The sequence below is a fragment of the Gekko japonicus genome, unplaced genomic scaffold, assembly GCF_001447785.1.
Source record: "Gekko japonicus isolate JY-2015 unplaced genomic scaffold, Gekko_japonicus_V1.1 scaffold347, whole genome shotgun sequence".
Taxonomy (NCBI): domain Eukaryota; kingdom Metazoa; phylum Chordata; class Lepidosauria; order Squamata; family Gekkonidae; genus Gekko; species Gekko japonicus.
In genome coordinates, this window is record NW_015173133.1 from 1072725 (window position 1) to 1098192 (window position 25468).

Consider the following 25468-nt stretch of genomic DNA (forward strand, 5'->3'; position numbering starts at 1 on the left):
ACTCCTCCCTCTCTCCGCCCGGCGTTGGGAGAACGCCTGAACTCCAGCTGCCTGCCTCTCCCGCTCACCTCTGCACCGCTCGCCGCTCTCCTTTCCGGCTTCCCGCGCTCCAGCCTGCAGCTCCAAGGGAGGAAAGGAGGCGCTAATCTGTCGGTCCTCCCCCCCCCGCCTCACTCTGGGCCGGCCTTCCGAGAGCGAGCGCGGCGGGCTGTTCCACACGAGCGGCTTCGCGCCGGGCACAGCGCCTCCGGGCAGAGCGCGGCGTCCTCGGCCTCGGAGAGCCGCCCCGGCTCGCCTGCGGCCGAAAGACGCCCTCTCCCCGGAATGTGTCGCTTGGAAGCCGCCGAGGAAGCGCCGGGCAAAGAGCCGCATTCATTTTGGCCGGGAGCCGCATGCGGCTCTAGAGCCACGTGTTCGCCACCCCTGAACTATTCCCTTCTGGGGAATCATCGTTGCCAATCTCTAGGTGAGGGCTGGAGATCACTCAAAATTGCAACTGTTCTTTAGGTAGCAGAGATCAGTTCCTCTGGAGAAAATGGTGGACTCAGTGTCATTATACCCTGCTGAGGTCGCACAGCAAATTGACACTGAGTGTCCAAGGCCGGGGCACCTGCCCAAAGCCTCTTTCTAGAGGCCGTTGTATTTATTTCCACAACAGGCCTTTTTCCTAGTTATCTATAAAACAGATGATGAACAACCTGCCACCCTAGGCTGGTGGTGTTCTGTTATCTAACAGATCTAACAGAACACCACTTGCGAAGACTTGGAAGGCTGAACAAGTACCGACTAAAGAAGATTTGATAATGAAAATATTGGAGGTTGCGGAAATGGACTGTTTAACGCAGAAAGTTAGCGGAAAGATGAATACTGTATTTCAGAATGTATGGTCACCGTTTTATAAGTGGCTGAATAACTAAGAAAGGGAATTTTACTCTAAATGGCTGATGGGTTGGAGATCTGTAGTGGTGTTGGGAAGGGAGATTGTGGGTGATGGGATGTGGGTGATGGGATGTGAGTATATGTGGAATGTGGAATGTATGGTTGTCTGAAAAACAATAAAGATCTATTAAAAAAAAAACTTCAGAGATTCTTGAATGGAGGTATGGATTTGTCAGATCCATTCCAGTCTGGTTTCAAGGCTGGTTTTGGGACTAAAATGGCCTTGGTCACCCTGGCGGGTGACATGCACCGGGAGACGGACAGGGGGAGTGTGACCCAGTTAATTCTCCTGGATCTCTCAGCGGCTTTTGATACCATCAATCATGGCATCCTTCTGGATTGCCTTTTGGAACTGGGAGGCACTGTTGTGCGATGGTTCTGGTCCTAATTCGAGGGTAGATTTCAGGGTATGGTGCTGGGGGACTGCTGCTATGTCCCTTGCCCTTTGGCCTATGGGGTTCCCCAAGCTTTTCCATTCTGTCCCCCGTGCTTTTCAACATTTATGTTAACCCCCTGGGAGAGATCATATGGAGATTTGGGCTGAATTGCCACTAGAGGACACTCAGCTCTATCTTCTGCAACCATAAGGTTCCAGGGAGGCTATGGTAACTGTGAACAGGTCCCTGGAGGCAGTTTTGGGATAGATAGGGGCTTACAAACTGTAATCCTGACAAAATGGCGGTGCTACTGATGGGTGGAGGGTCTGAATGAGAAAATGCGTTATTCCCTGTTCTGGATGGGGTTGCACTCTCCCTAAAGGAGCAGGTTGATATCTTGCCAGGTGCTCCTGGACTTGGGCCTCCAGGTGGCAGATACCTTTTACCAACTTTGGCTGGTGAGCCAGCTGTGGACCTTCCTGGGAAGAAAAGGTCTTGCCACAGTGGTGCATGCCCTGATAACATCTAGATTTGATTTCTGGAATGCACTATATGTGGGGCTGCCCTTGAAGATTGTCTGGAAGCTACAGTTGGTACAGCATGCCAACCCCGATTGGGTGGAAAGGTGGCATAAAAATGTTTAAAATAAATCAGCTAAACTGATTATAACTATCACCGTTAAGTTGCAAGCAACGTTAAAAACTGAATGTGAAAAGTGGTATAACTGTGTAGTAAATAAATAAACAATATAGTAAATAATAATAAACAGGACTAAATTTCAAGCATGGGGGGGGGGAACATGTGGCTAATCTGTGTCAGTGTTAGCACTCTCTGGTGCTTGTCCACCATGTGTCTCCAACCAATGTTCCCTCTAAGCTGTAGAGTCCTGTGAGCAAAAATTCTACTTTGTGAGCTACCGGCATTAAAGTTGTGAGCAGGTGATTTGGCTACTGCATAAATTAGTGTGTTCTGGAGCCATCCTTCCTGAGCTGAGACCAAAATGTGTGGGCCGGAGGCTAAAAAACTGTGAGCTAGCTCACACTAACTCAGCTTAGAGGGAACACTGTCTCCAACCACTTGGATTTCCCACATGTACATTCCAGTGTTTGACGTTGCAAAAACTGAGGTAGATTCTGGAGCATAAAGTGTGAACCAGCCTTGGGGGATTAACATATGAATGGTTGTCCCAGAAGACCAAGTTCCATGTGGATTTCTTCATTGCACAAATCATTGCATAGAGGGGCAAGAATCTGTCCCCAGTCGTTTTAATTAGAGTTGATTTGTCAAGGCAAAGGGTCATGCTTTTCCCAGCCTGAAACGCGGCTGTTTGAATATGTTGACATGTCAGCTATTGGTGTTTTTCTCCTTATAGGAGTTCAAAGGATTAGTTCACGTTGTAAGTTAACAATCCTTATGTCCACTTTTTAAAAGGGTGGGGAGGTGATTGTTATTTTTTAAATACAAATGTCCTGGACCACCAATACCTTTGTCAATTAGGAATGTGACTCCACAATCTAATCTCTTGCAGAGGATCAACTTGTAGCTTTTCATGTCCCGAATGGGATGAATCAGGTCATCTCGTGAGGCCCAGAAGAAAACTGGGCAGGGCACAAGAAAGCTTTGAGTACTAAAGTGTTAACTTGCATGCTTAAGCAATCTGCCATAGTTGTATGTTTCAAACTGTCTTGGCCACAGACATCAGTAATCCCATCAATTTTGAAGGGAATGTAAGGTTAACCCTCTTGTCACGCTGTAATATATCAAACTGATATAACAGGCCAAGCTCAGTTAGGGTCATCTGAAGTATCCCCCCCCCCCCAAACACACAATATTTCTTTGAGCAACTGACGAATGTCTGCCTACTGCTTTTTCATGGTCCCATATTACTGAATAGCATCCCAGAACTGGAACAGAGCGCATATTTATACTCTCTCACTAATGCAAAATAGACAGCAGACAGCAGCTGTAGTGGAATGAGTTTGTCGTACACTGGATTGCTTGCTTTTTTTTTTAGTGCTCCTTTAGCCGAAACCACAGCCCGGCATGCAGAAATTAAGTAGATAAAATTTCTTCTTGCATACAGAAAAGTAAATTCTTAGTCTGAAAGGCTTCTGACCATTTCGGAATATTAGAAATAACTCTGTTCAGATTTGGATCATTTACTATATTTATGAATTGGCTTTGTTTGGGCTGAATCTTGATTTCTAATAGAGATGTGTATACAGCAAATAGCCTTCATGCTTCATTAATTCCCATTAGCATCTTGGTGACTGCACACGACTCCTCATCTTCTGGTTCAGAGATTGAGGAACTAGACTCATTTTTGACTTCCATTGGAATTACTACTACAAAATGTAGCTACAGACGTTTAATAGAAATTAGCACCCTACAAAGTGCTAATTTGTTTTTAAAAAGGAACAGATCACGCTCTGCAATTGCAGTTAAGAGCTGACACACATACTCAGTGGCAAGCTGAGTGCTGATTTTGAAATAATGTCCCTTCTGGATAGTATCACTTCAGAGCTTAGCTGGAGAAATCATACTTGAATTCTTCCTGCACTGGAAAACTAGTATCTCCTGAGCAGGGTTTTAGAGTAAACTTCTCTCTGAAGTGCTAGCTGTCCACACGCAGTGACCTGCTTTACATGTAGAAGCATTCATACTACTTAGGATCCCCCACCTCAGCCAGTATAGTCCAGGAAGGACTGAACTGTACTGTTTTTGTGCCTTTGAAGTAGCCCAGTTGCAGGACACAAGAGTCCCTCTCTTGGCAGCTGTCAGGCAAGCGGCTGACATGATGGTATTATTACAGCCACACAGACCCTCATGATGACCCATTGTTCGGAACAAACTGATTTATTTTCTTCTAATTTTTCTGTTGGGCTTCTGAACCAAATGGTTTCTTTAGAATCTGATGCAATTGGAAGAAATCAGGCCATGGAGGTATGGATTTCTTTATTGTTTTTATATGGCAAGGTCTGAAAGCAATGAAAGAGGTTCTCCTGTGTGGTATAGAGGAGGGGAGGGGGAGGAGGAGGAAGAGATTGGATGTGTACCCTGCCCTTCACTACCCAAAGGAGTCTCAGAGTGACTTACAATCTCCTTTCCCTTCCCCTCCCCATAACAGACACCCTGTGAGGTAGGTGGGGCTGAGAGAACTCTCCTGAGAACTGTCCTTGACAGAACAGCTCTGAAAGAACTTATGACTGACCCAAGGTCACACCAGCAGCTGCATGTGGAGGAGTGGGGAATCAAACCCGGTTCTCCCAGATTAGAGAGCGCGCTCCTGACCATTACACCAAAATGGCTCTCTGACAAGGAGACTTCACTCCCTTTCAACAACATTGGCCACATTGTGCATGCACAGAGCACCTCTGGCCACTGTGTGTGGTTAACCCTTTGACTTGCCTCGGGTTTAGACCAGCCTGTCAAGTGCATTATGCACTTGGACCATAATTGGCCTTCTTTATTAAAGACATTTGCTCGGTATGTATGTGTGTTTTGTGGTGTCCCGAGGCTCACTGGCTGTAGCACCACCTGTAGGAATTCATGTGAAATATAATTATTAACAGCCATGATGACTCACTAAAATGACATGGCAGATCTCCTAGAAAGCATAGAATGTTGGTGATTTTTCTTGTTTGCAGAAAGTGAGAATGAAGGAATCAAATCACTGCCTGCTAAAGACAGAGAGTGTGAAAATGAGAGCTGCCATATAGAACAATAACCAATGGTCTGATTCTCTTGGAAGCAAGCCCTAGTGAGTTCAAAGAGTTTTACTCTCCAAGTAAACACACTGGGTTGCACTCTGTAAGCTTGGTTCAGATTTCACCACCAGACATACACATTAGGTAGCCCTGAAAAGCCATTATCATTCAGCCTCACCTCATCTGTTGTGTGGGTTAATAATACTGACAGTCATTGTGAAGATTATTGACAATTATCAGATATGAGATGCCAAACAGTGCAGAAAATGAAATTACTAAAGTAGAGAAAGATAATACTTACAATACACAGGTAACACACACCATAAACAAAGGCATATGCCACACAGGGCTGGCCCCAGCTTATTTTGCATCTCTTCTGCCCCCCCCCCATGCGCCCACCATGGCTCGGACCCATTAATTGGATCTGTACCCCATATCTCCCGTTCCCATGGCACCCATGCTCTTAACACTCACTTTTGCTTTTGTAACTTTGCCTGCTTTGCACATCTGGCTTCCACCAAGGAAGACTCTGCAAAGAAAGACACTTGCAGTCACAAACAACCTCTGCTTCTCACTTGCCTTGACAGTTCCTTGCTGGGGTTGCCATAAGTCAGTTGCAACTTGAGTGTCCTTAAGTAATAGCCACCCTGCTTAGATTCTTCTTTGACTCAGCTGAGTGACCCTTCTGTGCCCAGAGGGCTGTTCTTTGGTGGAATTTGTGTTTGTATCATCAGAAAGATCATAACATGTTTAAAACGCAGTAGTGTTTGCAGCTGAACCAGGACAGAAGGGGGTGTGTGTGTGTGCCAGTTTGGTGCCCCTAAGGGCCGGCGCGCTCTAGACGAGCGCCTAGTTCACCTAGTGAGTGAGCCGGCCCTGATGCCACAGTCTTGTTTCCTTTATAAATTGCCCTCCTGTACAGTTCTTTTTTGAACAGGTGCTCCTCAGGCACGCCATTCCACAAGGTGAGAGCCACAACACTGAAGGCATGTGTACCGACTGCAATTGGTCTTAGCCATTTGGAGGTGCAGAAGGTTTTTCTCAGATGAATACAACTGTTGTGATACAGCATAGGAGGAGAGATGGTCCAGACAGGAGGGCAATAATGGTGATTCTACTATTACTCATAAACTCTTAACGTAGTCATCAAGGGTCAACTGAGCCTCATCAAATATGGGAAGCCCAGTGTCCTCCAAGACCACAACCTTCTCAACCAGCATTGCCTTTGTCTTTTCAGGATTTTCAACTTGTTCAATCTTAGCCATTGAACAAAAGCAGTCAGACACGGTCTCAAGACATCTACTTCATCACCTGGTGAGTTGGATGAACAAATATAGAGCTGGGTGTCATCAACATATTGATGTTATATTCCAAGATATATTCTGATAGAAAGAATTAGACTTCCATCCTGAAAGCTACCAATTTTCAGGGTTTTCAGCTCATATTCTAAGCAACAACTATGCTGATAAAGTATTAAAACCAGGTTGCCCTGAGTTCGCATAAGAGATGAACAACTAAATAGTGTGTTCCAGAGGCAGCCAGAAACTTTCAGTCCATTCAGGATAATGGCACTGTACATCTTTGTTGGGTCTTGAGATTGCAGGTTGAGAAATGCATACTGGAAAGCTCCACCATGTTACAAAAAAAAATATCCTTCCTGTATGTAGAAAACTAGGCTGGAACCATTCCCCTTGACATGCTAGCTTTCTAAGAGCAGAGGACAACTGAAATGTGATCCCTCTGTCTGCAACATCTGGCTGTCCTTGACCAGAGCCAGGGCTATTTTGGCCCTTGCTCCAACCTGGTGGAACTCTCTGCCAATTTCTATCAGGGCTCTGTGGGACTTAATGCAATTCTGCAGGGTCTGTAAGGCAGATATGTTCCACTAGGCCTTTTGGTTGAGGACAGCAATGGTTTCCATCATAGCTGGCACCCTCCTCTTTTCGTCCACCTTGCCTACTTCGGCCTCCTCCTTAACCTGCCCATGAGACAGAAGAACAGAGCAGGTTTTAGATTAAATTATAGACGCCATCTGGAGATTGTCAAAATTGGGACATTTGGGATTGTTGATTTTAAATTTTATTTTGTATGTTTTAACTTATTGTAAATTGCCCAGAGCTCTGTGTACTCAGGGATGGGGTGATTCAGAAATCCTATTATTATTATTATTATTATTAGTAGTAGTAGTAGTAGTAGTAGTAGTAGTAGTAGTAGTAGTAGTAGTAGTAGTAGTAGTAGTAGTAGTACAGACCCAACAGGGCTCTCTTGTGATTATTCTTAATGTGTAGACTAGATCTAAAAAACAGCAGGTATTTAAATATGATAGTTCCGGTAATAATCTCTCTTCTTCCTTATTAATCCTCCTGTGCTCTTGCTTCTCTTCCCCAGGAGCCCACTCCCAAAGATCTCTGTCTCAACTGCCTCCTCCTCCTCTCTCTAAGAGCCACTCATACCCAGTACTCCTTTCTTCCTGCAAAGACCTTTTTCACTTTTCACTCCAACCCTCTCCACAGTCCTCAAGGCAGTCTGTACCTGCACACTGGTATCTTTATTGAATTTGCATTTTCTTGACCTGCTTAGGAGCCACAAGGCAGTCCAGAGGTTCCATTTTGCTTACTCTGTGTTGAAGTTACCATCTTTTTTTGCCACCAGTAGCTCTGTTATGATGGGAGATTTCCAGGAGGGGGAAAAACAAAACAAAGACGCAAACCATGCAAGGCTGCATTATTGTTGTGTGTCACCCACAGCCCCCTTCTCTTGAAGTCACTGAACAATTTCCAAGTGCCATTGGAGCCCCTGGCTTAGTTTGCATACATGGCATTACATCATCTCACAAAGCCATCTTTCACTCAAGCCCCACACAATGGAAAGAGGTTGGCTGCCCTCAGTTTGGGGTTAATAGTTGCCAAGGGAATGCCACATTCCAGCATCAGCTGCTAATGCCCAGAGCATGCTGTTAGGAGCTGGCCAGGAGCGGGCCATGAGAAACTTCATGCATACTTGATGAGACCAAAACAAGCCTACTTTCTCCCAAACAACACACAGTGCATAATGGTGTCTCTTCAAATGTGCCAGACTCTACAGTTGGGCAGGGGGAAGGGAGAGCAGAGGGTTTAATTCTTGCTGTCCCTGTCCCTAGAAAGCAGCAATATTTCAGTACTGAGTTTTATTACTGGTGCATAAAAAAAAGAACACAGCATTTGATTAGTGCATGATGTCAAAGAGGTTGCTTTTGCCAGAAGTGCATTGTTGGAATGCTTAACACCTCAGAGTAGCAAAGCACTACAGGACTTCACAAAGTGAACTCTGAAGCCTCGTTTGCCCACCTTTTCATTCTGCATTGGCAGCCAAGGTCCTTAAATAAGAATGGCACACAACAGATGGCATACCCAGTTGTCATCTGGATTGCAAGCTGGTTTTGAAAAATGGTAGCAAGGAGCTAAATGCACAGTATGTGCAACAGTATGAAGAGTTTTTGGCTCTTTGTGCAAACTGAGAATCTTGAGAAATATTTTTGGGTCTGCTTTGGCATATGAGACATGGCCAACTTGAGAAAGAAACAGAAATCAGCAACTGCCAAGCTACAAGGGATCTTCAAAACATAGGCGACTGCATACTGACACTTTGAAATTAATGGGATTTGGCCACTGGAACACCTCTCTTCAAATCCTGCATATTTTGGACCCTGGTGTATTGTTCTTTGCTGGTGACATGCTAGAGTATACTTGTGTTGCACCTTCATTTCTAGGTTACCAGACTACAGGGTGGGATCCCTTTTCAAGGAGATGTGGACCATCTAGAAGGGAAGGCTGAATTTCAATGGGATGTGGTAGAGGACATCTCTGGTATGAGCAGAGGGCCACCAACAGATTCTTGAACACATTTGCACACTACATTTGTGGATGAATGAAGAAGATGCAGCATGAGATCGAAGAATCACAGACCGGGTCAGGGATATGCGGTTAAATTAGAGGCCGTAGATTCAAAACCCTCAAGAGGATATAAACTTCTGCCTTGCATGCAGTTTCATGCACTGCCTGCTACCACAGGGTGTGGATGAAATCTGGGGTTAGGAGATGACATGTAACTGTCAGAGAAGTTTGTTAAAGATGGAGGAGTGCAAAACCATGCTTAAGGGCTAACTCTAAATACTGGTGTCAGGATAAAATGAAAGCCGAAACCTTAGGCTGGGTGAACTTTCCTGACCACACCAGTAAATATAGAAAAGGGAGGCTGTAATTTCTGAACTGCTAATGGTTTGGGATCTGGAGCCTCCACAGCAAGGGCATTCAATGCATGGGAAGTGAAGGACAATTGTCAGAATGAGGTCTGAGAGCATCTGAAAACAGAGTTGGAATAGGATATGATGGATAGAATAATAATTGCTCAGATGTAAAGAAAGGCAGGGGAGGAGGTGGTGGCTAGTCTTGCATTGGTCACGACTCATGATGTTGTAACCTTACCAAACAATGTGTTTGGTAATTAAATTTACATTGCCCACAATGCCAGTTCTTTTAAAAAAATGTACACATCCCCAACTCTTGCATACTTTGTTTTTTAATGTAAAATGAGCAGTATTTCAAGCAAGTTTGTTTCTGCAGTTGGGGGCATTCGGCTTGGCGGTGGCTCCGTAACTGCCACTTAATACATCCTGCAAATTGTCTGGATTGCAGGGACTGCATATTTAACCCCAGATGTATCACGGGCAGGTCACACTTCATTTAAAATCAGCTACAGTTTGAGTATGTGAGGGAAAGCCACACGGTATAGCCTGATCGCATGAGATCTTGGAAGCTAAGCAGGGTCATTACTTGGAAGGGAGACCACCAAGGAAGACTGCTTCTCAAAGCCCCTTGCTGGTGTCACCATAAGTGGCTGCAACTCAACAGCTCTTTACACAGGCACAGTTTGAGTATATGCACACACAGTTTGAGTATATGCACTGATTTTGCACCAGTACATTGGTATCGCCCATTCGGTTGATATGCTACTGGACTGAACTCTACAGTTCCCAAGTGTCAGTGTGAGCATGTGCCAAGTGTTTGTGATCCAGTTTAGAACATTTGAGTAGCATGAATGTGCTTGTCTTTAGAAGGCAGACAAAATGTGCAAGGTTGGAATAGCAGAGAGACAAATCAACACAGCTCTCCGCACCGACAAGACTGGGACATCGAAGGAAAGCACCTGTTTTGTAAGGTAACATAATAATTATATTCTGGGGTATATTTCTACCCCAAGCCAAATTTCGATGTATCTTGAGGAAGAAAAATGTCCCATGATTTTTTTTTAATTGTTTAGGGTGGCATAAGACATTGTGTTTTATAACACCCAGAGCCCAAAAAACACTTCACGTGAGATACAAAATAATTGCATTAATGATAACATTAAAAATAGCACATTTTGTTGTTGGTCTGGACCTTTTTCTACCAGTGGCACAGTGGGTATATCCCACTGTCTTAACATCCGAACTGAGTTAGTTTGAGCCCCGCGCTGGTGTGAGCAGCCAGCCTGTTGTCCCCAGCTCATCGTCCACCCAGCGATTCGAAAGCTTCGGCGAGTAGATAAAATGGGAACCACTCCTTAGAGAGGGTGGGCACACCAATCTCCCTTGTGGGAGGGTGTTAGCTGACGGTTGAAACGTCCTGGTCAAGGTTCAGAAAAAGGCGGAAGAACTTCTCGGCTACAAAAATCCCTGCAGTGGATGTTTCCGGCCAGGCGGAGGCAGTGTGGTGATTTGACATATGGGTCCTGAAGCCTGGTCGACAAGCAGCCATTTGGAAAATGACTGAGCCAAGCCAGAAGACGTTTACGTCGTGCAGTGACAACGTGTGCAATTAAATGAATATATGTTGTCTTCCCTATCCCCTATGAACATTGTTAGTCCCCTGTCTAAAATGTGTAACTGTACATCGCTTTGAGCCCACTGGGAAAGCGATTAATAAATTGAAAGTATTATTATTATCTTTCTGTGGTGAAGTAGATGTCCTCCAGATTATCAGGAGGGGCCATCAGTTAATAGGAGGGAGTGTATCTCTCTGGAACACTTAAAATACTCCCCAAGAGCAGTGTTTTCTGGGGCACTTTTTAAACTCAAACGCATTTAATGGAGTGAAGTAAAATGTATAACAGAAGGGAAAAAAAATCAGTGTCTTGGTTGTTTTGTGCCCCAGACCCGTTTTGTGTACAGAAAAGAAGTCTGCTCACAAAAAATGAGTCAATTTGGATCAGAATCTGCCATGCTATCTGTTGCAAATTTCTTCTGTGTGAGCACCATCACTTTCATTTGTATTCACTGGAGTATATAACAATGACAATTCATTGTCACTGTTGTAAACAAAATGTAGCCTCATTCTAAGAAATATTAATAGTTAGGATTTTCTATACAATATAATGAAGCCATGATGAACAGATTGGATGCTGCACAGAAGCAACAGAAAAGATTTATGTAATACAATTATTACTGGTTTGAAGCAGGGGATCAAAGCAATTTTTCTCTACATAGTATTTTTGTTGCAAAGGTATTCCCCCCCCCCCAGCACTGAAAGCCACATAATTTTATTCCTGAATTAAGGCATTAAGCGCCTTGTGTAATGTGGTTGTGTCAGTACCATGGGAACTGGATAGTGCATGTGACTAATTTATCTACTCAAGGTTATCTTACCCTTCCTCTGAAGAGCTCTGGGCAGCATGCATGGTTCTCCCTTTCAATATATTAATTACCCTTACACGAGCCTTGTGAAGCATATTAGGTTTAGCAGAAATGGTCTGCGGTCTCCCAGTGAGCCTCATAACGAAATCAGAATTTGAACTTAGATCTTCTTGGTCCTAGCCCATCACTCTTACCACTAGATGACACTGGCTATCAATATGATGAACCCATCTCCTCCTCCCATGGAAGCACCATTAACGTTTCATATTTTTATTATTATTTCTTTGGTGAAATGCTCCCTTGCTGTACCAGTCAAGCATGGGAGCATTTGTGTGGTCTTTTAATAGTGAGGTACAACAGGAAGGCCAACCACTACCTCTCACAGCAGCCCCCCCCCCACAGCGTGTAGTTTTACTTCTGCTCTTCTGCCTTTCCCATGACATCTTGTCTTAAAAGCAATAAACAAGCATCTCTTTGGAAAAGGCTGTCTTCCTCCTGCTACATGACAACAATATACAGTTCTACTGATGCCGGGTCAGCATTTTATCATCTGAAAAGGCCAGGGAGAGCTCCACATCATTGCTACTTTGGCTGACAAGCATAAAATATGTTCAAAAAGAGGTACTCCAGTTTTTCATCTCACATGACCATCTACTTATGAGCAGCCTGAAATCAGCTCTCATAACCAAATGCCTGCAGACTGGTGAACGTCTGTCAAGTCAGCTCTAGCATTCAAAAGATATCCATCACCTTGAAAACATCCTCCTTTGGCTTTGAATCAGTAGATAAAAACTAAGCACTCAACATTCCACAGATGCAAGAACCCTCCAAGGCTTCCTGTCTGATTGCTTCCCAAAAATGGCATCAAAAATAACAAAACCCAAGAGAAAATATTTTAATTCAGCTGTGCTGTGCTCAGTACTGATAGCTGCCCAGCGACACAAGGCCTCCATGAAGTATGAAACGAGAGACCAGCTGTATGCAGACAATAGTTTTCCAGCAGAATTAATTTCATTTCAGAATTAATGACCTCCAAAACATCCTATTGTTAAAAGCCTTGCTCTGGTTTTTCAAACTGAAGGTTGTGGCTTCCTTGATTGGGTCAATCCAACTTGTGGGCACTCCATCAAATTGCTGAGCGGTCGGGTTAGAACAGATAAAAGGAAGTACTTCACCCAGAGAGTGATTAACAGATGGAATTCACTGCCACAGGAGGTGGTGGCAGTTACAAGCATGGACAGCTTCAAGAGGGAACTGGATAAACGTATGCAGCAGAGGTTCATCAGTGGCTATTAGCCACAAGGTATAGATAGGAACGCACAGGCTGGGGCAGGTGATGCACTGTATTCTTGGTGCTGGGGGGGGCAACAGTGGGAGGGCTTCTAGTGTCCTGAGCCCACTGCTGGACCTCCTGATGGCACCTGGTATTTTTGGCCACTGTGTGACAGAGTGTTGGACTAGATGGGCCATTGGCCTGATCCAACATTGGCTTCTCTTATGTTCTTATGTTGTAATCCATCTCATGTTGGGTCTACCTTCGACTTTTTCTAGCATTATTGTCTTTTTGAGTGACTCTTGTCTTTTCATGAGGTGACCAAAGTATGATTGTCTCAGTTTAGAGGTTTAGGCTTGATTTGATCTGGAAGAAGTGGTCTGAGGCTCATGAAGAACACTAGGAGCAGCAATGGCAGGGCAGGGGATACCAGTGCTCCTAGGGAGGGGAAAGTACAGTGGTGGAACTAGGCGGGGAAATAAAGGATGGAGAAGTGTAGTTTGGCCTCCTTCCAGCCTATGTCCCATCTCACGGGTTGCAGGTAGTGGGGCTAGGATAAATAACATTGGTGTTGTGTAATGCCAGGTCTATTAACAATAAGACCATGGTCCTTCGCGACTTTCTGCTTGAGCAGAACGTAGACCTGGTGTGCATGACTGAGACCTGGGTACAAGAAGGAGAGACAGTAGCTCTCTCCCAGTTGGCTCCTCCCGGGTTCTCAGTCCTTCACCAATCGCAGACTAGGGGGCGGGGGGAGGCTTACTCCTTCAGGGCGCTCCCACCTCCGAGGATTGCGGGCATTGAATGTGCCAACCTGGTGTGGGAAGCCAGGGAGAGCTTGGCGATTTGTCTGGTGTACTGACCGCCTAACACACCGGCCAATAGCCTGCTGTCCCTGATGGAGGTCGTGTTGGGCTGGGCATTGGAATATCCTAGACTGATAGTCTTGGGTGACTTCAGTGTCCATGCTGACAATGCGGCCTCTACTCAGGCGATGGACCTAGTATCATCCATGGCAGTGCTAGGGCTCTCCCAACTTTTAACGGCCCCCACTCACCAGGCTGGGCATATGCTCAACTTGATCATTGCGGCGGGGGTTACAGTGGACCGGATCACTGCTTTGGCAGTGCCACGGTCAGATCACCCCCACACTCCTGGACAGCTCCCTCCCACCGCTCGCCACCAGAACAATTGGACCTGGCAACCTTATTTAAGAAGATATTTCAAATATTGATAACTTTGTATGGTGTTTGAAATTATAAGATAATTAGTTAGCCAGGAATGTGTGCCTTTATCAAGTGGGACATCTAGCTATTGTTAAGAGATTACCCCCCCCCCCATAAATATGAGAAGATTAGTTGACAGGAAGCTACTTCTCAGGAGTGGCTCCTTGCTTGTGACTTGCTTATCTTTGGGGAGAGGCACTTTTATGGACTCATGTAATTGCTCTCCTTTAATTATCTATGTAACAATAATGAATGTTATTTTTAGTTGATTTAGACAATGTTAAAAATATAATCGCTATTCTTTGATAAAAGACTAAAAGGGAAACAGAGATTCTCTGACAGTATCACTTGTCTACTTAGATCCACAGCAAACTGAAAACATTGTTGAGGTGTACCTCTTGCCAGGAATTATATGCTCTGATATAGGAAAACTACATCTGAACCAGGCCTGACCACAGTCATCTAGATGCTTGAAACTTTTTCCTGCCACAGTCAAATACTGCTACAAACTCTGTAATGTGGGTTATATGAACAAGAAATAATAGCAGATTATAGCACAGGAATTTACAATGTCTGTTCTCCCTTTTCCAGTTCCCTATTCTGTTATATTACAGAAGCTACAGATAACTTTGAGGAGCAAGGAGATAAGAGCAAGAGGATTTAAGGCAGGCAAACAATAATGAATCACTCTGCTGTTCCAAACCTGTGCAGATTGGGGGACATTCATTGGTTAAACATGTACTTTCCATGTATATAGCCCCAAGTTTAGCTCTTGACACTTTCAGCTAAAGGGTCTCAGATGGTCAACACCAGGAAAGACTTCTGAGCTCCATCATGTTCTGACCTGGTAGAAGGGAAGTTAATGTGTTCATCACATTTGGAAACTGTAAGAAGCTATCTGTGTTTCTGTTTTGAGGAGAGAATGAAAAATGAAAAAGAAGTGCTGTCGTCCCTGAAAGGTATGCAAAGGTGGACGGACATTTGCTGGGCTACGTGTACTAGGTGATCCAAAGTGCAAGTCAAGATAAACTGAGTTTGGCAACATGCCTAAATCTTCGCAAAAACTCATGGGGATCTTTGCTTAAAAAAAAAAAAAGGGTCTATATATCTGGGTTTTGCTCAATATTGGAATGGGCAAGGATTAGGTTGTGCCCAGGGTCTCGGGGATCTTCATAGCTCCTTCTAGGGTGGCCAGCCTCGGGTGGGGGGGGTACTGGAGTTCTTCTGGAATCATAACTGGTCTCCAGACAACACAGATATGTTCACTTGAAAAAAACGGCTCTCTGGAGGATGGAGGGTGGAGAAATGGAAGCCCCTGTCCAGGTATTTTCTCCAAATCTCTTGGCATTTCCCAAGCAAGAGTTGGCAACCCTAGCTCAGGAGTCAAATCAGGGCTCCAAGCAGCTACTGTTTACGAAGAACAAAAGGCTTGGGGGCTCTGACCACAGAGCTCCCAGTTCAGATGTAGCTGAGGCACTTAGAGGTCATGCCATAGCAGTATGGACACTGTGCATTGTCAATATCTGTGTTGGGTGGCTTTGAGCTACTTCACAGTGTTTTCACATTGCCAGTACTTGCAGTCTGTCCTGATGCAATGGGAAAAGAGACAATCTATAATTAAAAGGAAAGAGGCTTGTTATAAAAGCATGCATTCATGCCTGGAGCTGTGCTGTTTTCCCTCCCACTTCATTGCCAGTCTTATGTAAGTGAAACTATGGATTCGAAGCCCAAAGGTCAGAGTTCAGTACAGTACAGTACAGCTTAAACTGTTTTGAACCCATGAGGCGCATATTACAGTTACTGACCATGCTATGGATTCAGTGATTTGCTAAAAGAACTGTTGTGAGAAGGTCATCATGGCCATGGCAAAAGTTAGTGCCTTATGGCCAGGCAGGGCACTTTCCCTGCCTCACTTTTGGCAAATGTAGAACTTGGTTATCATATCTCTGACTTTGGTGCTAAAGGCATGTTCCTACAGAAATAACAGAGGATAGTTCAGAGTATAGATTTGCTTGTCCTTTGGATATTTACAGTGGCTGTCCTCGTGGCTATATTGGTAACCAAAACTGTAGGTGAAAAGTACTGAGACTGCTAGTGATGTCAGCTCTCATACGTTTATTAGTGCAGAACAAGACAACTTTAGCCGGCTCGCAGGCTGGCTTATATTCTCAGTGAAACCACCACCCAAAATACACCCCCACACTGCAATAGGCTATTTACAGTGGCCAAGAGTTCCACGGGCTCTTGGCTGGGAGCCTAGCCCTCTGATTGGTTCGGGCTAGGATCCGCTTAATCCATTGTCTCCCAGAGCGAAGCTCGGAGGTTTAGCAGGACCGCAGGGAGCCCCCATCTGCCACGCGGTCAGGACTGGATATAATACAGTAGGTATCCCATTCCTGCAGTCCCTTCTCATCCTCAAATGCCTCCCTCCCCAAATCTCCAGGAATTTCTCAAGCCAGAGTTGGCAATCTTAAGCCAAGCATGCCTTAGTGACTTCATGTGACCAGTACAAGCAGAGTCAGGTGGAAAGTCCTTCCAAGTGCTGTCTTTGGTTTGAGCACCGTTCATAGTTAGGAGAGAGTGGTCACAAATCTAGTTGCCAGGGCAGGAGCAGCTTGTTTTACTTGTAATGGTCCCATGCTGTCCTGGCAGTGGCTGATCATACAGACTTCCTCTTTCAGGGAGGAGTACTCCCTGTCAGGGAGCTCAAGAAAATCCTGGTGGTTGTGGTCATGAGTTTCAAAGTATAAGGTGATACCTGGTGACATCTCAACTGTATTGATATTTGGGTTTTCATAGCTCCTGGTCTCTCCCCAAGACCAGCAGGAACATTATAAAGAATACAAACCAAGTATTTGCAAATGTGCATGTTTTATGCCACTCACAACATTTTCTTAGCAGAGAATTTGTATTACCTTGGTGCAGATTCTTTTTTTCTTTTTTTTTTAAAGAACAAATACAAAGCCCTGCCTGTCGGGAATGGAATACAGAACACTGTCAAACTTGGGCAATGACAATTACTGCCATATTACCTATCTCTCTAGTATATTTTAGTATATTTTAAGCCCGTTCGCAGGGAGGGCGGGGTATAAATATAATATAATAAAATAAATAAATAATTCTAATATATTTTAATCCTGTCCTTCTTCCAAAGAGCTCTGGGCAGCAGTGATCCTGTACATTTGGCATCTGTGTATCTAGCCAGATGTCTGCAGTGAGTAAATATACACATATAAGTTTCTCCATGCAACTAGTAATGCCACAAAAAAAGATCCCAATTGCATGGAGGATACTATACTTGTACCCTGGTATATTTGTTTGGGTTTGCTGCTTAATACAGAGATGTCATTGGCATTTGGTGTGATCTCCTTCTCCTCTACGTATATTCAGTAAATGCATGGGCTAACATCTGGGGAGGAGCCATGGTTCAGAGTTAGATAATCACCTTGGCATGCAGAAGGTCCCAGGTTCAGTTCCCAGCACCTCCAGTTAAAAGTATCAGGCAATAGGTGATGAGACCCTGCAGAGTCACTACCTGTCTGATTAGATAATACTGACCTTGAAGGATTAATGGTCTGATTCATATGAAGGCAGCTTCATAAGTTTGCATATGCCCATATTAGTTTGGTTCTCTCACAAATATTATTAATAAAACCCTGAAATGCTATCTCTTCCAACTCCATGTGGTTGACAGATCTAAACATTTGCCAGTGTTTTAAAGTAAAGGACTATTTCACAATGCTTTTTCACTAAATTATTTTCATTTTCTCAGAAGTATCATAACAGTAAAATCTAAAACGCTTGAAGCACTGAAAGATGGCTATTGGAACAAGAATACCTGGACTTTATTAATGTTCTTACAGTTGATACAGTAAAGAGTTGCAGCAATACATCTGAAACAACATTGTCTATTGTCTAATAGAAAACGAACCCAATAATCTTACTCCAGAGACTTGGAAATAAGCCAAAGCTAGATGTGTGCTGCAGCAGCTTCTTCTGTAGGACTGTGTGAATGAGAGTCAAACTAGTTTCCTTCCCCCATTGTTTTGCTACATGTTGTTTTGAGGCTGGCCTCCCCTCTCCCAGGCCCTGGTACGAATCCCCTTTTAAATTGTCCTTTAACACCAATATCTTATTCAGGTGTCTTTTCAATTAACTCTTGGCTGAGGCAGATGGTATGTTTCCTATCCTAAATCCCCTCAAGAATGAGAAGAAGAAAAAACACTGGCATGGTGTCCTAAAATACCACAAGCAGAAACTAATTTGATGAGATAGAGTAGACTACTTGCCTTTGGGAAAACCAGGCTAAGTGGAATATAACTACGGAAACAGACATTCTTTGGAAACCAAGGCGTAGCCCTCACTGACATGGTAAATCTGTGGCTGGGCTGGGCTACTTCGGGTGGCAGTGGCTCACAGGATTGAATTCTCTATTCCAAACAGTATCTGACTTGCACACAGAAACCAGGAAAAAGGATTCTAACTTAGCCGCTTTCCCTAACACGGTAGCTTTCTGTGTGTTTGGCTGTGCAGGTTCCAGCATGAGGATCGGCAGTAGCTCATTATGGTTTGAAGGCTGAAACCCGAAAAACCTTCCTTCTGGAAGCACCCCAGTCAGCATCCTTTTTTGGCATCTTTGCCAAGGTAATCAAAAACAGGCCTGCTAAGCTTTCCCAGAAGGTAAATTCCTATATTAGAACTGATTTACATTCCTACCATCCCAAAACTGTATCTTTCTCTTCATAGTTTGATTTTAATCATCACCAAGCCAGAACAACATCTATGATGGGGTAATCTGCGAGCTAGTGCAAGGTAAGCAAGCAACTAGCCTGGGGAGAGAAGACATTTTTAAAGATATGTATAAACATATGATATAGCAAAACATACAATATAGCAATTTGATTATCATTCTTGGTCCCATTACCCTGAGCACCAGTCCCAGATCAGGCAAATAAACTAATTTCCTGTGGTTACACCTCTCTACTATAGCATTCTTCATATCATTCTGGTTTTACAGAATCATGCTTTAATTGCTGGATGAGATGTGTTGTCTGTGCTGTTCAGGTTTTTGATTACTACTCGGGTTCTCTACATAATCCAGTAAAATTATCCCTGGACTCTGTGGTATTTCCACCCATGTCATATGATGATATTTTCAAGGATGTGTGTTGAAAAGATCTTAATTAGTTGGCATGTGCAGAAATCCTGCATCCCCAACAATCTGCTCTTTCTATCCTGTACATACATGAACGCACCTGAAGCTGCCTTATACTGAATTAGCCCCTTGGTCCATCAAAGTCAGTATTGTCTGCTTACCCTGGTAGCCCCTCTCCCAGGTCTCAAGTAGAAGTTGTTCACATCACTTACTGCCTGGTCCTTTATTGGAGATGCTGAGGACTGAACCTGTGATCATCTGCATGCCAAGCAGAGGCTCTACCACTGAGCCACAGCCCCTCCCCTGTATATCTGTTTAAGAAGAAGAGACTGGATTTATAGTTACCCTGCCCTCCACTACCTAAAGGAGTCTCAGAGCATTTTACAATCTTCTTTCCCCTCCCCTCCACACAACAGGTACCCAAGGAGGTAGGTGGGCTGAGAGAGCTCTTCTGCCCTTGAGAGAACAGCTCTGAAAGAACTTATGACTGACCCAAAGTCTCACCAGCAGCTACATGTGGAGGAGTGGGGAATCAAACCTGGTTCTCCCAGATTAGAGTCCGCGCTCCTAACCACTACACCAAACTGGCACTCTAAGCTTCAATTTCCACTGCAATAATCTTTTTACATTTCTTTCAGCACTCTTGGCACAAGAGGATATGACATCTGTCTGCTTGCATGCAAAAATACCTCCGAATCATATCTGGGATTTCATATCCCAAATCTCTATTCCAGCTATTCACACCAGACCATTATTTAACAATTTCACCACCATTAACTATGACAATCTTATAAAATGTTTAACTCCCCACATGTCACAGGTGTTAACTAGCTTAGCATAAATAGTGGATGATCTGTGTAGATTTGCATTTTACATAATCAGATTCCAATCCATTCTTCCTACATTGATCTTGACCTTTCCCCCCTCAAAGGCTGCATAAAATGACTGCATAATGAGGATCCACTCATAGGATCTTGGGAAGTAGTCTCTAGTCTACGAAAGTGTTATGTATGCGGGCTGCCACCAGGGGTCCATGGCTAGAGTCGGAGCTTAGCTCTTTTAAACAATAGGAACCTAGGATCCTAGTTCCTCCCAGCATTAACCAATAGCAGCTTTGGTGGGAAATTCAAACCCTCCAATGGGACTGTGGGTGTGCTGGCTGGGTGTGTATATAGTTGGCCTTGCAGGGCCGTTTTTCAGTTCCAGTGTTAAGTACAATAAACGTGTGCAAACGCACGTCGTTGTCCGAGTCCTCCATACGGCAAACCCAGACAAGGATGGGATTCCACTGACCCAGGCCTGGCTCACATCCCAGGGAAGCACCGAGCATCAATCCAGCCGATGCTACCATGCCCTGCATCGCTCCCGAGCAGCACTGCACCCCGTGTCCAAGACACCGCTCCCCACTCTGCTCCAAAGCCATGGCCTCCGCTCAAGGAAACCTGGAGATCTTCAATCCAGCCCATCCTGAACTTTGGGACTCATGGACGGACCAGCTGACCTGCCACCTCGCCTACAATGAGGTAACCGATCTGGGCAAATGATGGGCCCTTCTCCTCAGTTCCTATAGTGTGAACACCGTTCGACTCGCGAAGAGTCTCCTGGCACCTAGGGCGATCCTCGAATGTACCGACGAGGAAATCATTGATGCCCAAACCAGATACCTCATGCTCCGGCCCACAACACTTGCCAGACGGATCGAGTTCCAGGGTCGCATCCAAAATCTGGGTGAGTCAGCCGCTGCATATATGGCCACCCTGTGCCAGCTTGCTATGGACTGTGCCTTCACAAAGGTGGAGGAAAACCTCCTGACACAGTTCGCCTGGGGCATCAGTGACATAAAGCTGCGGAGAAAGATGTTCGGTACCGCCGACACCAAGATCGACGAGGCTCTCCAGCTCGCCATCGCAGGGCCGTTTTTCAGTTCCAGTGTTAAGCACAATAAATTGTCTGAGTCCTCCATGCAGTGAACCCAGTACTTTTCAGAAAGTTTATGATGGAATGACATGTGGATAGTCTTTAAGTTATTAGAAGACTCCTGTTCATATATGAACGTTCAGAACATTCTTGATTTCACTTAAACCAATCACCCTCCCATTCAGTGTTCCCTCTAAGCTGAGTTAGTGTGAACAGGTAGCTCACAGTTTTTTAACCTCCAGCTCACAGATTTTTGTCTTAACTCAGGAAGGATGGCTTCAGAGCAAACTAATTTATGCAGTAGCCAAATCGTTCACTCAGAACTTTAATGCCAGTAGCTTGCAAAATAGAATTTTTGCTCACAAGGCTCCACAGCTTAAAGGGAGCATTTCTCCTATTGCCAATTTTTTTTTAAAAAAACAACGTAGTTTGAAAGGGGCAGCAGTTACCATAGCTATGTGCATGCATATCTGTTCTCTCCCTGTTGCCTCTGGTCAAATAGATTTTTGAAATAATCTAAAAACCTGTAAAACCAGTTTAACAGAAGTCAAAGTGGGGAGAGTCTATATACTAGGAGCCAGGATTTCACTTTCAAACTATGTTCACTTCTGGGGGTGGGAAGACCTATTGTATGTTTCCAAACTAAGCTTTGCTTGAGGCCAGCCACATGTTTCTTAAGAATAGAACTTGCAAGCAAAGCAGAAAGAAATACCTTCTTCACGTCTGCTATTATATATAATAAAGTATGCAATCAGACTACAAATTAAAATTTTACATTTAAGACCTCATACAAATAAAAATACTAGTTTTGTTGGGTTTACTTTCAGTCTGAGACAGTAAGTGGAGCATTCCGTGTCAGAGGGAGATGCTGTTAAGTAACCTCTGGAGTTTTAAATATTACAGGTGTGCAAAGAGATTAATGAAGCTACCCAAGATGCATCTTTCTGGCATCAGTACCAGTATCTGCTCCAGCCAGCAAAACCCTACTAAAAAGAGTGAAGCAGGTCAGGGCTGCTAAGAGCCACCATGGCCCTCCGGGACAAAGATTCCACCTGGGCCCCCCATATGACCCTAATCTAAACATCATAACAAAATGAACAAATCACTTGGCTTGTTGTAGTAATCAAAGAATAAGCCTGCCTGTCCATGTTCGTTTGTTTATTTACTTGGAGGTTGGCAACCATAAATGGGCCCCCAAAGCAGCTCACATAATTCTGCTCTCCTCCTTTTTATCCTCAACAATCCTGTGAGGTGGGTTAGGCTGACAGTGTGTGATTGACCCAAGGTCACCCAGCCAAGCTTCCATCGCAGAGTAGGGACTTGAACCTGGGTCTCCCAGATCCTAGTCTGACACTTCAACCACTACACCATGCTGGCAGGCACAACTCATCAGAGAATAAATCTAGGTTTCCCTTGCTCGAAAGCCACTCGACTCTGACTCTAGGGATGCAGTGCTCATCTCCGTTTCCAAGCGCTGTCCAAAGACATTTCCATGGTCATGTGGCCAGCATGACTAGACGCCAAGGCACACGGACTGCTGTTACCTTCCCACCAAAGTGGGACCCATTTATCTACTTGCAATTTCTAAAGTTGACCACCAGCTGCAGGATGATTGTGGGAGTTCCATGGCCAGAACTGAAAGGCACGGGAAAATCCTGGCCCAAGTGAGACAAACCCTAGCCACACCATGCTATTTGCAATGAAAGCAAAGAGTGTCTGTGGCAAGCGTAACTCAGAAAATAATGCTACACACATGTTTGAAAACTGCCCACCAACCCAAAAATGATGATGGAAGTTGCAGTCCCAAAAATGAAGAGAACTGGAACACCCTGAACTAGGTTATATTAGGCAACATGTAAGATAGCTTTTAAGTAACCTGTCCTGTGCCTTTCATACTTAGATCACCAATCTGCCATGGAAGTTGGTGACACACTCTCAGCCAGACCTACGTCACAGGGTTGTTGTGAGACTAAATGAAGGACAGGGTCCTCAGCTCTGGAGTCCTCATCAGGGAGAAAGACTGGGTATGACATTTGTTAAAAAATCTAATTTTAATAGCATTACAAAGGCTTATTAGATCTTTCAGCAACACAATAATTATTATTATAACAACCCAGTGCTTGAACTGGGAGTTCTAACTTCTGTTCCATGCATATAACCACTAAAACAGATTAATGTTCCATTACCATGCGTGTGTGTGTGTGTGTGTGTGTGTAGGGGGGAAGCATCGTTTTACTACTTTGTTAGATCATGGGGAAATATTAACTCTCCCCCTTCTGTCCATATTACTAACAAAGGTTTGCTACTGTACTACTATTAAGTACGTTTTGTTGCCAAGCAGGATGAGAAAGACCTGAGACCTAGACTTAAAAATAAAGGGGGAGGGGGAGACACAAAAAAATTGGGTGGAGGGAGAGAGAAATGAAGGAGAAAAGTGTGGAGAAGAGGGAGAGAAATTAAGGAAAACAGGGAAAGTTTGTTTTATCTTGCTGCGACACCCTAACTACTGCTTTGCAAGATCTGGCTGAGCTGGGCACAAAGAAAGGAGCAGAGAAAGGCTAGACTGTTGGAGAAAATGACCTGCAGGCTGGCAATTGCTGTATCAGTGATCAGTGTGTGGTCTTGTCCTGCTCCAGGGCTGGCTTACCATGATCTGTGAGCCAAGCTTGCTTCTGTCTTGGAGAAAGGCAAGTCTAGCCAATGGCAGAGTGCCTTTTGCTATACTCAGACATCCCTGTGCTCCTAGTGGCTGTACCCAAAACTGCATTAAAATAAATGGAAAAACTCGGCTGGCTACAGCAGTGAATCTGGCTTCAAGGGCCCTCCAGCTGACTTGGGCCCATCAAATTTTGTTCCCCCAGTCCATCTTTGTCTGCGGCCCTGGAGCAGGCTAATTTCAACCAGCTGAGGTATTGAAGTCTAGCAGGGACAGTTTAAGGCATGCTAATGTCCTAAGCCATGTTAAATGTAAAATGTCCTATAACATTACCAAAAATAGCAATTTAGTATTTTGAGTAACGTTTTTGTACATAAACGACCCTCATAATCTGTAGGTTTAAACAGTAGTTTACTTAGCTTGTGCATAAATCAAGGTGACATGATCTAGCTAATTAAAGTTTGCCATGAACTCCACTCTGCCATGGAAGCTTGCCTGATCACCTTGGGCCAGTCACACACTTTCAGCCTAAACTTCCTCAAAGTGTTGTTGTGGGGATAAGACAGAGGAGAGGAACAACGTAAGCTGCTCTGGGTCCCCACGGGGGAGAGTGAAGTAAATAAATAAACATACCCAGAGGCTACCTTTACAAGAGAGGCCAATTTTGCTTCAGTATCTTGAAGAAATTCTTGTTTTGATCACCACAAAGCTTCAACTGAATATGGTCCTCCTCTTCCTAAATCTCTTTTGTAGCATGTGCATATATTTTGGATCACAAAATGAAAAGAGAGCAAGACAAATGAGAGATATTTTGTGATTAGCCTAGGTTTGAGTAACAGGGTTATGAATCATTTTATGTCCTGGTAAGCACTAGCTAACATATACCCGAAGGAGAGTGTAAACTTATATTCACAGCAAGTACGAAGGAAATAGGTTATCAATGGATCTCATTTTTTTGAGATAAGAACTGCAAGAATATTGTGCCAGATCAAAAGAGGCATGTGTTCTTCATGAAAGATAGCAGGGATGGCCAGAGAAATATACAGTAGAGGATAAGGACAGGAGAGCTTTTTGATCATCTGCTTTTATTTAATCTCTTGCTTACCTTAGTGATAAGGACTCAAACTAAGGATAAAGAACAGAACAGACATCCTACTAGTTTACACACACACACACACACACACACACACACACACACACACACACACACACATCCCCCCCAGATGGAAGAAATAGACAGACACCAGGTTGGGTTTGACTAAGGGCCACTTTATTAACTATTTATATCTTTGCAGCAAGGGCACACCCAGAGTGTGGACATACGCCATGGCCAGGGGTCGTCCCAGACCACCTCCTTGCCATACACAGGGTGAGCCACCTTTGCCCCGGCTGCAAGTCATCCCTCTGGCTTGCGACTGGCCAGCATAGCAAACGGGACCACCCCAGAACCTAGCCAGGGCGATCCCAAAGGCAGTCCTCATTCCCCACCCTGGGCTGCAAAACTCGAGGGCTGGGCCTGATGGACCCCTCCACCCCCTACAGGAAAGAGGAAGGAAGGAAGGAAGATAA